We start from the raw sequence: 15,298 nt of genomic DNA, 5'->3' as shown, positions 1-15,298 counted from the left end.
CATGTTATTATGCCAAAAGTAGGTCTCCCTATTTTCTTTTTAATATTTGTAGTACGTCATCTCATTCATTCCTGATGTTGGTAATTTATATCTTTTTTCTTCTTGATCAGTCTAACTTAAGTTTTATTGATTTTATTATTATTCCTAAAAAACCCTACCTTTTGGATTTGCTGATTTATTCTATATTTCATTGATTTATATATACCCTAATATTCTTTCCTGCTTTAAAATTTGTTTTGAATTTTTATTCAGTTTTCTCTTTTCTAGTTCTTTAAGGTAGAAATTTAGATAATTGATTCTATTCTTTTTTTAAAACATTAATTAATTAATTATTTTAAGTAGGCTCCATGCCCAGTGCGGAGCCCAGCACAAGGCTTGAATTCACAACCCTGAGATCAAGACCTGAGTTGAGATCAAGAGTCAGGCGCTTAACTGCCTGAGCTACCCAGGTGTCACTGTTCCTTTATTTTTTAAAAATAATCATTTAAAGCTATTGATTTCCTCCTTAGCCCTCTTTAGCTTCATGTAATTTTGAAATATTACGTATTTATTATTATGCAGTTAAAATATTTTCTAACCCTTTGAGATTACTTTTCAATCCATGGATTATGTAGTAGTGTTGTTTAATCTGTTAGCTATATATTTTATTGTTCTTGATACCTGATTCAATGTCTCTTTTTATCAGAGAACATTTTAAAATTTCAATCTTCAAATTTGTTGAACGTTGCTTTCTAGCCCAAGTTATGATCTATTCTGGTAAGTATGTCACATGCACTTGAAAGAGTTTATATTCTGTAGTTGTTAGGTGGAATATTTTATAGCTATCTATTAGGTAAAAGTAATTGATAATGTTCAGATATTGTATATTGGCTATATAATTTTTTTAAAGATTTTATTTTTAAGTAATCTCTACACCCAACATGGAGCTTGAACCCACGAACCCAAAATCAAGGATCACTCACTCTGAGCCAGCCAGGTGCCCCATATTGATTTTTATCTAGTAGTTTTATCAATTACCAATAGGCATTAAAATCTTTATGTAGAATTGCCTATTTTTTAACTGTCAACTTTTGCTTAATGTGTTTTGATGATGTTTTTAGGTGCACATACATAGACGACTTATATTTTTCTGATTAGTTAACCCTTACCTATCATTATTAATGTGTCCTTTTTGCTGATAATACTCATTGTAAAATTCGTTCTCTAACATTAATATAATCCCTTCGATATTTAAAAAAATACTGATCTCCTGATATATCCATTCAACCTAAATCTGTCTTTATGTTTTAAGTTTATCTCTTGTAGATAGAATATAGCACATTTTGCCTTTTTCTTTTCCATTCTGGTACTATACCTACATTTTACTTAGAATGTTTAGATCATTTACATTTAGTGTGATTATTGATATGATTGGCTTCAGATCTACCATTTTATTACTTGTTTATCCCCTCTTCCCTATTGTTGTTTCTCTGTTCTTTCTATTTTGGATGTTTCATTGTCTTTTGGAAATTGATTTAAGTTTTTCTATTGGTGTTTTTTAGCATGTCTCCTCATTTTTAGAGGTTGCTGTAGTGATTGCAACATATTTCCGTAGCTTTTGAAAGTTTTCTTACAGTTAACCTTGCACCAATTTGTGTAATAAGTACAAATGTTGTAACTGTGTGGATTTCATTATTCTTCAAACCACTCTTTGTTATAGCTGTTAAGTGTAGTATACCACTATATGTTATAAATCTCAGATGACAGTTAACAGTTTTTGCTGAAACAGTTCATATATATTAAAGAGAAGTTAAAAAGAAACATATTACAAAATAATGAAAGTGGTCTTTTATTTTTTCAAGATATATAAAATCCTGGGTTGACAATTTTATTCGTTCATCACTTTCAAGATGTTCTTTTGTTTTCTTCTAGCCTCTGTAATTTCTGATAAGAAGTTATTCACCAATTACACCTTTATTCTTTTGTATATAATCGACTTTTTTTTTCTCTTCTTTCAAATTTACTTTTTATCTTGGTTTTCAATGGTTTAACTACAGTGTGTCTTGGAAGGCCTTGTTTATAATTATCTAGCTTGGGAGTTACTACTTATTGAATATTGAAATTCATGTCATTTACCAAGTTTGTGAGATTTGGGGTCATTATTTCTTCAAATGTATTTTCTTCCCTCTTCTTTCTTGCTCTCTGGGTCTGTATTGTGTAACAACATGGTTTATATTATTTGTTATTATAAGCTGTCTCTGAGGCTTTGCATTTGTTTTTCTTTCTGTTCTTCAGTTTGGATCATTTCAATTGATTAATCTTAAGGTTTTCAAACTCTTTATATTTTGTTAAATCAGTCTTGTGAATTTTTATAATTTATTATTGTATTGGTTCTATAATTTCCGTTTGGTTGTCTTTTAAAATTCTATTTTTCTTCTCAGATTTTTTTCTTTTTTTTTTTCATTGAGGTCATACATTCCTGTATATTGCTGAGAGCGGTTGTAACAGCTGCTTTAATATCCTTGTCTGCTGAGGCACCTGGGTGTCTCAGTTGGTTAAGCATCTGCCTTCTGCTTAGGTCATGATCCCAGGGTCCTGAGTCCATGCTCAGCGGGGAGTCTGCTTCTCCCTCTCCCTCTGCACCACCCTCCCCTCACCGCCAGCTTATGCTTTATCTCCCATTCTTTATCTCAAAAAAATGAATAAAATCTTTAAAAAATAAAATAAAATAAAATCCTTGTTTGCTTTTTCCAAATTTGGAAGTGTTTGTTTTAGTTTTGTTATTGTCCTTTTTTGTTGTTTTTTTTTAATTAAAGTAATGAGAGTCATTTTCTTTCTTTCTTTTTTTTTTTTTTTTGTATCTTGCAGAATTTTGTGTTCTGAAAAATATGAATGTTAAGTTGTGGAGACTCTGGCTTCTGCTATTTTTCTCCAATGTGTGACTTTTTTTCCTTTTGTTTAAACAGTTAACATGGTTAGACATAAATTGCAAACTCTGTTCCTTGAGCAACAGTTCTACATTCAGTTTATCTTTATATTTAAGTGAGCAGCTTGAGTTGGTTTTTCACACAAAGTTCAGCCAAAGATATAGACAGAGAATTCAGTGATCCCTTTCCTGGCTTTTTCTTTTTTGAGACTCGTTTTTCCTTTCTAGTGGCTGTAGTTGTCCTCAGCAAAATCAGGACAGTTTTTTGCTTTTCAGATCTGCTCTCTTTTTTTTTTTAAACCTTTTTTTTTTTTTTTTTTTTCAGAGATCACAAGTAGGCAGAAAGGCAGGCAGAGAGAGAGGGAGAAGCAGACTCCCTGCTGAGCAGCCCTATGCAGGGCTCCATCCCAGGACCCTGGGATCATGACCTGAGCTGAAGGCAGCGGCTTAACCGACTGAGCCACCCAGGCACCCCTGCTCTGTCTTTTGTCAAAATTCCTGTCAGGGACTCAACAATTTATTTTCACGTTTGGAGTTCTACTTTTTTCACATTTGGAGTTCACATTTGGAGTTTGCAATCTAGTATAGCAATCATATTATCATTAAAAGCTTCAGTGGTCTTTTTCTTATCCCAGCAAAATCTATCTTCTTTTGACAGGTGTGATATTCCACACACAACACCCAGACTAGGCAGTTGGTTCTATAAAAGCAACAGCTCTTTGATCACCAAAAGAGCCTATTTAATCCTTGGAATTTATTTAGACTTTTTGTACCAACTTTGATGGCCTAAAGTATAATTTTCATTTTATTCTGTGTATTCTTGTTGCAGTAACAATCTTTGTGACCTACATTCTATCTGAAAGCAAGCAAAATTCTTAGTGGTTTTTAACGCCTTACAATTTCTCAGATCAGTGTTCATTTGTCAAAAGATTTCTATCCTTTTTTTCTATTCACAGTAGCTTAACTATATTGATCATTATTTTGCACTGTGAAGAGTTCTCATGTTGTCTCATTTTCCCCTTGATTTTCAGTATTAGTTCATTTTTACTATATAGTATGATGACCTTTTATTGTTATTTTTCTTTCATTGGAAGTATGTTTGCCTTCATATTCTTTGAGCTTTGGTAGAAGGCTATCTGTTTTTTCTTGTGTTTTCTGTAATTTATACTTTGTTAAGGAAATTACTGCATTTTATGGTGAATATGTGTTCGTAGCCATTACTTCTTCACTGTAAATTGGGTCCTTTAACGTTACAAAGTAAACTTTTTGTCTAATATAATATTTCCAAGCCATGGAATGCCAGTATTTCTTATTCACTTGTATTTACCAGGTCTAGCTTTTCCGAATCAGTTTGTTTTAAGTGGGTCGGTTTATTTAACAGTTGGGTTTTGCTACATGAGCCAATATGAAAATGTTTTTTATTTAATAGGTGAGTTAAATTCATTTTTATTTATTGATATGATTATTATATATTTAAATAATATTTATGTATTTACTGTGTGTTATGTATTTGTTGCATTTCTTTTTCTATGTTGTCTATATATTTTTATGTTCCTTATCTTAATACTTTGAATATTATATGTTATATATAAAATATGTATTTTACATGTTCAGTGTTTGTTTTTGTTCTTAGGTTATCTTTGTGCTAATACCGTCATTAATAACCATTTCCTTATTTAGATTTTTTCCCCTTTTCTATTATTTTCTTGCTGATCCTTTTTACCTTGCTCTTTATTTTAAATTATTTTTTTGTTCTGATTTTTGCTTATGTCCCATATTATATTCTCAGTCTAATGTGTTGTTACTTGGATGTCTTCCAATTTTGTGTCTGTTTTGTTTTTTTTTTCTTTATTTTCAGTTTTGTTCCTGAGTTCAGTTGACTCTCATTTTATATCTTCTTATTTTTATGTTAATTTTTATTTTGAACTTTTAAATATATTCTTTGAATTTTTTCACATCACCAAATACTTGTTTAAGGATTTTTATTTTTTTTTAAGATTTTATTTATTTATTTGACAGACAGAGATCATAAGTAGGCAGAGAGGCAGGCAGAGAGCGGTGGGTGGGGGAAGCAGGCTTCCTGCTGAGCAGAGAGCCCAATGTGGGGCTCGATCCCAGGACCCTGGGATCACGACCTGAGCTGAAGGCAGAGGCTTTAACCCACTGAGCCACCCAGGTGCCCCAGGGATTTATAATTTAAATGACATATTTTTCTGTGCTTTGTGGTTGTTTTGGGGGGAATCATTTTCATCATCTGAAATGTTTCTCTTTCCATATTTTGGTTTTCTAATTCAAGACCTTTAGTATGGATGATGTCTTCCTTTTTCTGTTAATTTTGGGATATCTTACATTTTCCTATGCCAGCAGTAACAATTGTAAGGAGAAAAGGAAGTTTGGTGGCTTTTTAGATTTCTTAGTGCAAGAGTCCCCTCTTCTGTTGGTATGATGAACTACAGGTTCTTTAGTTAATGTCCACATTTTTTGTGGGAATAGGAGAGAGGATACTGATGTCTTCTGATGTTTCCATTTTCTTTTGTTTTTATAAAATCTTTGTTTTCTACTACTCATTTCCTCCTTTCCCCTTATCCCCCAAATCCATGGGAATCCAAAGCCATTCTTCCTTCTAAGTCTTTTTACTCTTCTGGAGAAGGGATACAACTCCCAGTATGATTTCATCCACTTTCAAGGTCCTCCCTCTCAATTCCTCATGTTAATTTTTATTGTGAACTTTTAAATATATTCTTTGAATTTTTTCACATCACCAAATACTTGTTTAAGGATTAATTTAAATTAATCCAAAATTAAATCTGGATGTTCAGAACTCTGAACATCCAGATTTAATTTTTGTCAAAAGATCGTGGGACTCTATCTTTTGGAAGATGATTATATCTGTATTCCACACCTCAAGTGCCCACTTGCTGCTCTACAGAGGAGTCCAGAGGTAGTTCTTCTGGTTTCTGAATGTTTACCTTAGTCACATGTAAGTTGAAGTATTACTCTGTTTTAGTCATGTTGTAGGTCTGAGTTATTGGCAGTTTTATTTACTGTCTCTGATCTGTATGGTATTCAGAAGATATGTGGAGACTCTAAATTTGGTGGCCCCATAATCCTGTGGGATTCCAAAATCAGATTATGTCATTTTTGAACAAATATAATTATTAAGGTCTTCCTTTTTTGAACTACAATTTCTTTCTTTATAATTTCTACATATCAATCCTGGTTGTATCTTTTGAGACAACAGAATAAATCAAATTTCTCTCATGTTCTAGCAAAAACTGTTCCCCACCGCATAAAATCTTTCCTTGGAAATAATCATCTGTCAACCTTCAACCGTTACTCAGGTGTTGGAGCTTCAAGTCACCCTCCCCTCATTTGATCACTTTCTTTATCAAAGGTGCAAACTTCTCAAGTTCATAGTTTTATATAATATATTTACCAGCTTAACTTGAGGATATTATTACCATTGGAAGAAGCTAACAAACCAATTCAAAATTTCACTCTTAGAACAATGTACTTTCCTGTGTCCAAATACAATGACTTATATAAAGAAATAAAGGAAAATTGAAAATGGGAACAAAACATGCTTTAAAATTTTGCTTTTGGCAAAGGACAATTATCAACTGGCTTATCCACAAACATAGGAAGTACTTGTTCTGACTGGAAGAACAGTTAATGTGTCTAAATATTTCTAACCAAATGTAGCAAATAAAATGTAGAATAGCCTGAATGAATATGAATATTTATGAATCTTAATTAGGAGACCAGTGCTGTAAAGTGAATGCTAATGAATTAAGAGAGCACTGCTTTGCTTGTTCTCATTTATGTGGCACCGACAGGGTTATGCCTTTTTATGCAACGACGCAAGTAAATCCTGGGTTGCTAAAAATTTTCAGTACTGAGCACAGTATTCTTAGAGGGTTCAAATAGAAAGGAGAATGTGGTGAAATGGAGTTGGCCAGTGAAGTTGAGAAGGTAGAGGGAGCACAGGGTTGGTAAGAATTTTCTTAGCAACTTTGGTGGTAACTATTGGTGAAAACCCAAAATGGGACTTAATGAAGCTAAATGATGCATTTCCATACATCATTTTACCATCATCACTTCCATGTGTTCTCATATCTTTATTGAAGAGCAAAGAAATAATACTGAAGATTTGGGTACAGAAAGAAATATAAACTTAAGCCTAGAGGATAAAGTTTAAGCAAAAACAAAAAAAAAAAAGTCTGCTGCTATGCTAGTTTGGGACCATAGGAGCAAAATCACTACTAAATATCAATAAATAACACTACTGCTTACTTTACGAATCAAGGTAGTAATATAGAAAATGCCTTATATTTGTGTGTGACTTTCTAATGTATCTATCACATCCCTCATATTATCTCACTAAGTCTGTAGAGAAACTGTATACACAGAAGGCAAGATTCATGAAGATTAAGTGATTTGTCCATAGACACCCAGATAGTAAGTGACGGAGCCAGTACTAACACTCGGGTATTCAGTAGTCAGTGGAACACAGCATATTGAGAAAGTGTAATGTAATTCATTGTTATCCTCAATATTCAAATACTTCTTATTAGACTTGTGGTTTTATACTTGTTGAGCTAGGTTAATAAAAATTTTTAAGTATGTGCAACACATACATGCTTGCATGTACAAGTGCTCACACATACATGTCTGTGAATACATAATACAGATACCCATTCCCATGCACATGTGTTGTATTTCTTACCTATACAACTTCCACTAAAATGTAAGCTCTGAAAGGGTAAGGATTTTAATTTCTTTTAGTCATTGTCCTGTCTCCAACACCCAAGAGAATCGCTAGTACATGATGGGTGATCAATTAACATTTTTTAAATACAAGAATAATCTACTGGTATGTTAATAATCATAGTCATTTTGCAAATCATGTTTATGTATATTTGCTACATTATTTAAGAATAGTCTTTCTTAAATAAAACTAAAGCATGTAACCTGTGGATCGGCTTAGGCATATGTAAATTGGGTAGTGCATATGTGTGCTGAACAATAGGGAGGGATGGAAAGAACAAATAGGCACTTAACATTCATGAGGCATGAAATATTCAAGGCAGTTATAGACTTAAATTGACAATCTATTATTGATATCCAGTCTGGCCACAAGTGTCCTTTGCTGGGGCTGCCCAGGGGATTATTAGCAAGCTCTTGACCAGGAATATTGCTCCTACATCTCTAAGTGATCAAGTGTGTACAGGCTCCAGGTACCTGTCATCTGCTGAGTCACCTTTCTTGCCTTTAACTCTGGTTGTTATAACTGCATTGTAACCAGAGAAGGCTGATGTAACAGAGAATGAGAGGGGAAGAACAAGCCAGCAAGTGAGAGGGGAGTGAGGGGAAGAAAGAGAAGTTGGGAGAGGGAGGTGAGGGGAGAGAGACAGAAAAAAAGAGAACATAAGAACATTGTATAGCACAGGATTATCCTGCTTGAACCCTATTCTATGTATATTTACCAACTTTATTTCTTTCTCCTTGCTTCTTTTTTTAAAAAAAATTAATTTTAATTCCAGTGTAGCATACAGTGTTTTATTAGTTTTAGGTATACAGTATAGCGATTCAACAGCTCCATGTATTACTCACTGCTTATCAAGGTAATTGTACTCTTAATCCCCTTTACCTACTTGACCCATTCCCCTTACCCCCCCCCCCCACCTCCTCTCTGGTAACCATCTGTTTGTTCTCTGTAGTTAACAGTCTGTTTTTTGGTTTGTCTCTCTCTTTTATCCCCCCTTTGTTCCCTGCTCTGTTTCTTAAATTCCACATATAAGTGAAATCATATGGTATTTGTCTTTCTCTGACTGGCTTATTTTGCTTGGCATTATGCTTTCTCGTTCCATCCATATTGTTGCAGATGGCAGGATTTTTTATTTTTTATAACTTAATATTCTATTGTATATATGTATACCATATGTTTATCCATTCATCTCCTGATGGACACTTGAGCTGCTTCCATAGTTTGGTTATTGTAAGTAATGTTGCAGTAAACATAGGGGTGCACATATCCTTTCAAATTAGTGTTTTTGTATTCTTCGGGTAATACCCAGTAGTACAATTACTAGATCATAGTGTAGTTCTATTTTTAATTTTTTGAGGAGCTTCCGTACTATTTTCCACAGCGGCTGCAATAGTTTACATTCTCACAAACAATGCATGAGAGTTCCTTTTTCTGCACATCCTCACCAACACTTGTTGTTTCTTGGATTTTTTATTTTAGCCATTCTGACAGGTTCAGTGTGGTGATATCTCGTTGTTTTGACTTGCATTTACCTGCTGATGAGTGATGTTGAGTATCTTTTCATGTGTCTGTTGGCCATCTGTGTCTTCTTTGGAATAATATCTATTCATGTCTTCTGTCCGTTTCTTAACTAGATTGTTTATTTTTTGGCTGTAGAGTTTTTTAAGTTCTTTATATATTTTGAAGACTAACCCTTTAACAGATTATATCCTTTGCACTTATCTTCTCCCATTCTGTAGGTTTCCTTTTAGCTTTGTTGATTATTTGCTTCACTGAGCAGAAGCTTTTTATTTTGAAGAAGTGGCAGTAGTTTATTTTTGCTTTTGCTTCCTTGCCTCAGGAGACATATCGCTAAAGTAGTTTCTATGGGTGGTGCCAAAGAGGCTACTGCCTGTTTCACTTCTAGGATTTTTATGGCTTCAGGTTTCACAATTATGTCTTTAATCCATTCTGAATTTATTTTTGTGTTTGGTGTAAGAAAGTGGTCCAGTTTCATTTCTTTGCATGTTGCTGTCCAGTTTTCCCAGCACTATTTCTTGAAGAGACTGTCTTTTTTCCCATTGGATATTCTTTCCTTCATCATCAAAGATTAATTGACTACATAGTTGTGGGTTTATTTCTGGGTTTTCTATTCTGTTCTATTCATCTATGTGTCTATTTTTGTACCAGTACCAAGGTGTTTTGATCACTATAGCTTTGAAATATAATTTGAAGTCTGGAATTGTGATGCCTCCAACTTTGCTTTTCATTTTCAAGATTGCTTTATCTGCGTCTTTTGTGGTTCCATGCAAATTTTAGGAGTGTTTATTCTAGCTCTGTGAAAAATGCTGTTGGTAGTTTGATAAGGATTACTTTAAATATGTCCCTTTTACAACTGCACCTAAAACAGTAAAATACATAGGAATAAACCTAACCAAAGAGGTGAAAGACTTGCAGTCTGAAAACTATAAAACACTGATGAAAGAAATTGAAGATGACACAAAGAATTGGAAAGACATTCCATGCTCATGGATTGGAGGAACAAATATTGTTAAAATGTCTATACTACCCAAAACATATAGTGTATTTTAAATTTTATTTATGGTGTTTTTCATTTCTGACTGGTTCTTTTTTATGTTTTCTATCTCTTTGTTAAGGGTCTCACTGATGTCTCCACTTTTTTCCAAAGTCCAGGGAATATCTTTATGATCATTACTTTAAGTTCTCTGTCAGGGATATTACTTATATCTGTTTCACTTAGGTCTGTTGCTGTCCTTTTGTCCTGTTCTTTCATTTGGAACATAATCCTATGTGTTCTCATTTTATCTAACACTCTATGTCTGTCTCTCTTTGTTAAGGAGGTCAGCTACATTTCCTGCTCGCGAAAGTAATGACCTTATAAAGAAGAGTGCCTTGCAGAGCAATGTCCTCTGTTCAGTATAACTGGGCACTTTAGCTAAAGCTATGTATGTTGTTTGCACCTAGCTGTTGTGTCCTGGCTGCTTTTTCTTTCAGCCCAGTTGTCTTTAGAGGCTGTCTTTGCCTGTTGTGGGTACTGTCTGGTCCTCCACCAGAGCAGAGTGGACAATTTTAACAAGGTGCACCTTGGGCTTCCATAGGGCCCACCACTGCCACCACCACCAGTGGGACAGAGGCTCTGGAAAATGGGGTCAGGAGAGCAGCAATGGCAAGGTTTGCAGCAGTCTTCTGGGAGAGAGTGCCCACAGAGGCTAGACTGAGGCAAGGGTTAGTTTGATCAAACAAAGTGCAGGCGGGCAGGGCTTAGTCTAAGCCAGCTAGGTAGTGAATGTGGGTGCTGTGCTGGTTCCTGCAGGTGGCCATGTGTTTATGCTGGGGAATGGAGAGGCAGATGGCACCTGCCAGCTTCTTTGTTTCTGGAGAAGTCCCTCCATGCACACTGCCTCTTTGGGACATGTTCTCTGAGATACATAGATAATTCTGTTTCTTACCCTTTTTCACATCTGCGACTCCCTTCCCCAACTTTGTGAATAGCCAAAGTTTCACTCCCCACCATGTGTCTTCTCTTCATACTCTCTTCCATGTGGCTTCTTCCCTACCTTTGGTTGTGTAGTTTGTCCTGCCAGTCTTCAGGTCATTTTCTGTGTTATTTACACTGATGTGAGTATTCTCTAGTTTTATCTGTGGGATGAAATGAGCTTAGGTTCCTCTTACTCTGCCATCTTGGCTCCTTGGTTTTGCTTTAATAGACTCAAACATAGTTGAGAGATACAGGATTAAACTGCTTGACTTTAAAAAATATTTAAGAGAATATTTAAAATGTGCTGTTATTTTTTAAAAGTGGGAAATTCAAAAATTTTTTGAGGAGTAAACATTTCATGAATGCTGTTAATATATTTTTATTATGAGAAATGGAAGCAATAGAAAAATATTCTATCATGAATGTCATGAAATCCCCTTTTTCTATTTCATTGGTGTACAACATGTAGTATGAGTTTCAAATTAAGATGTTTAGTCATTGGAGCTTTATAACCATTCTCCTCAAAACAACAACCCCTGAACCTAGCACTGAATCATCTAAACATAATGCATCATCCACATCTAGCCAATCCCTCTCTCCTAAATTTTGAGTAAAATGATTTAGTTATTTGAACACCAGCTGGTAGCCTGTTCTCTACACTGAAAGGAATAGAAGGATTTATAGGCTACTCATGTTGCCTTTTTTCACTGTACTTAGGAAGATAGGATGCTACTTTATATTTTAATCACTTCATAATCATTGATTGTGGTAAATAACGTTTGTTTGAAGTGAAGGAGGGATGTCCAAAAGAGAGACGTCAGAGATTAATTTTAGTTAAAAGTACATTTCCAGCTGAAAGCTAAAATGTAAACACTTAGTATGAAATTGATAGGTGTGTGTGTGTGTGTGTGTGTGTGTGTGTTGTATATGTTTGTGTTTTGTCAGTTGTAGAGAAATTCTAGAGAAAGTAGGCAAGGCTACCTTACCTAGAAGAAAGAGAGTTTACAAATTTGAAAAAAGTTTGGTATATAAAAGGGCTTTTAGACATTTTATGCTACCCCTTTCTTCCTCAGAGTAGAAACTAATCACAGGGAATGCAGGAACTTACCTTTAGGACAAGTCAGGTCAGAGAAGAATTTCAAAATGGAAAATAGGTAAACGGGGTGAATATCATAGGGTCAATGTCTTTTCATATGCCTTTCTTCTTCTGTGTGAGCCCCTACTTATGGATAGTTTCGCTCCCTCCACAGTTCATATTGTATTCTAAATTTGACATCATACAGGAATGAAAAGGATTTTTACTTGGGTCTCAAAGGAAAAGCATTTCAGTCATAAAATACAGAATACATGGATTTAGAACATTTAAAATTGCATGATACAAAGATTTCTGTTACTAGTCAAGATGGAGGGTAAATTTAGAAAGAGAAGATTTGCTTTTATGTCTAAGTAACAAAAAAACTGAATAAAATATATGAAAGAACAGTTTTCTAGACATCGAACATTAGGCAATGAAGGATAGTGATTCCCTTCACTGTATAAACAAACGAGATGAGATCTATAATTTCCCCAGCTTATTTGCTGTGGATTTCCCAGGCCACTAGGGAGAGAGAACCTAGACAAAGCCTGGTGGTCTCCCTGAGTCGAGAAGATAAAGCAGGGAATCTGGGAAGGCCAACCAAGCCAGAGTTCATAGGAAGAGTATCATGGAGGAGTTATGCAGAAAGAGGGAGGAAAATCTCTGGAGATCTGCAGAGTCCTCTACATGTTTTCAGCTCTGTACTGATCAGTGCGTGAGGGTGAAGAAACTGATTGAGGCTGGTGAAAGAACCACCAGAATGGATTAGAGGGAACAATAACAAGGGCTTACTGAAGATGTGAGAAACCTTATAATTCTGGAATCAGGGTAGAATTCTCAAAAGTGTTTTTTGCCTCAGAGTAGCAAAATCAACCCTAAACTAAATGCTGTTCTGGTTCCTCCTCACAACACTCATAAGCAAGACCTTACTGTTCCTAAGTAACTTAACAGCAATCCAGAAGAAAGCTCAAGAATATTTACAGAAATGCAAAAATATAGGGTATCCAACAAGATAAAATTCATAATATCTAGCATCCAATCAAAAATTATCAGCATGCAATGAAGCAATGTATTATCCATATGAAGATGAAAAATAATCTATTAAACCAACCCAGATTTGGCACAGAAGACAGAATTAGTAAACCAGGACAGTAAACAATTACTATAATTACAACCCCTATTTCAAGAAGCTGGAAATATTATGCATGTTAAGTAAAGACAAAAAAAAATGTTATAAAGACCTAAATTGGACTTCCAGAGATGAAAACTATAGTGTGTGAAATGAAAAGTATAATAGGTGGGATTCATGATAGATTAGACATTACAGAAGTAATTACTGAACTTGAAGACACAGCAATCAAAACTATACAGATGAAACAGAGAAAAATTACTGAAAAAGCCCCATAGAGCATTAGTGCTTAATACTTCTTGTGGTGCAGGTCCATGGGAGGTAAGATGAATCCTTTCAGTTTTTGCTTGCTTCCAAGTATGTTTCTTTTGACTTCATTTTTAAAGAACATTTTTCCTGGATATAGAATTCTAGATTAATAGTTTTTCTTTTTTCTCTAAGAGCTTTAAGATGCCACTCCATTGCTCACCCCCTTCATTTTTTTCTGATAAGAGGTCAGCCATCACTTTCATCATTGTTCATTGTATGAAATACTTCTTTTCTTCTTCTGATTTCAGGATTTTATCTTTACTCTTTAGATTTCAGCAGTATGATTATGATAAGACTAGGTATGGTTTTCTTTTTATTTACTTTTCTTGGGTTTCTCTGAACCTCTCAGGTCCATATGTTGACATCCTCCGTCAATTTTGGAAAATTGTCACTCATTATCTCTTCTGATACTACTTCTCTGTTTTGTTGTTGTTTTTGTTGTGGGACCCCAGATACACAAATGTTAGCCTATTTAATATTGTTTTACGGTTATTGGATGTTCTTATCACCCTTCTTTTAAAAATATTTTCTCTTTGTGTTTTAAATTGGGTAATTTTAATTTTAATTTTCAATCCAAATTCTCTGATTCATGTGATATGTTCATTATGCTAATGAGCCCATCAAAATAATTCTTAATCTTGTATTTTATTTTTCATTTTTAGATTACCATCTGGCTCCTTTTTATAGTTTTCATCCTTATTCTATGGTTCCCCATTTGTTCACACCTGCGATCTACCTTTTCCACGAGATTCTTAATATATTTATTATTGTTATCTTGAAGTCCCTTTTTGATAATTCTAGCACTTGGACTGTCTTTGGATCAGGTTTTAATTGACTCTTGTCTCTCTTGAGAACAAGTCACTTTTTTTTTCTGTGATTGATGGTTTGATATTGATAATAGTACAATAGAAGCTGAAGCAAATAATATTTATATCCAACAAAGGGTACCTTCCTTTGGTCAGACCACTAAAAAGAGGAGATGAAATTTAAGGAGATAAGTCAATGTCATCTATAATTAAGTTGGATCTGGACTTGTCTCCTCCTTTAGTTGGATTTATTTCACTGCAGGCTTCAAATAATTTGTGCAAGGGATCAGAATTTTCTTTTTAATCAGACTTGGGTCCTGAGTGTCTGGAGGATTTGTTTCCATTCTCCTGCTTTGCTTCCAGCCTTCTGCAGATCCTGGTTGTCTGCATCTCAGAGGGGTGTGTGTCAGCATTCTTGCTTCTACCCCAGTCCAATCGGTCATTGCGTGTTACTCATTGAAGACCCTAAGTACCTAAGGAGTTCAGTTCATTTCTCCTTTGCTACTTCCAGACTGCAATAACCCCCCTGTGCTTACACTTCAGAGGAGAGTCCCTTTCAGCTTTCCTGCCCCTCTCCAATTATAAGTTATCACTGTCTCTTACTTAGTGTTGGGCCCTGAGAATTTACAGAACTTGTTTCAGTTCTCCTTTCCTGCCCTCAGAGTTCATGAGGTTCTGTACACTGTACCTCAGAGGAGCAGATCTCTCTCAGCATTCCTGCCCCTTTTCCACTGAAGTTAGGTGCCTGCTGCCTTTTATCACCATAAAGCCTGAGTGCTTGAAAGTCATTCTTAGCATTCTTACCCCAACCCCAGGATTTCTCATGGC

This window comes from Enhydra lutris, unplaced genomic scaffold (genome assembly GCF_002288905.1).
Source record: "Enhydra lutris kenyoni isolate GAN:26980312 unplaced genomic scaffold, ASM228890v2 scaffoldscaffold5, whole genome shotgun sequence".
NCBI lineage: Eukaryota > Metazoa > Chordata > Mammalia > Carnivora > Mustelidae > Enhydra > Enhydra lutris.
Note: the sequence above shows the minus strand (reverse complement) of the source record.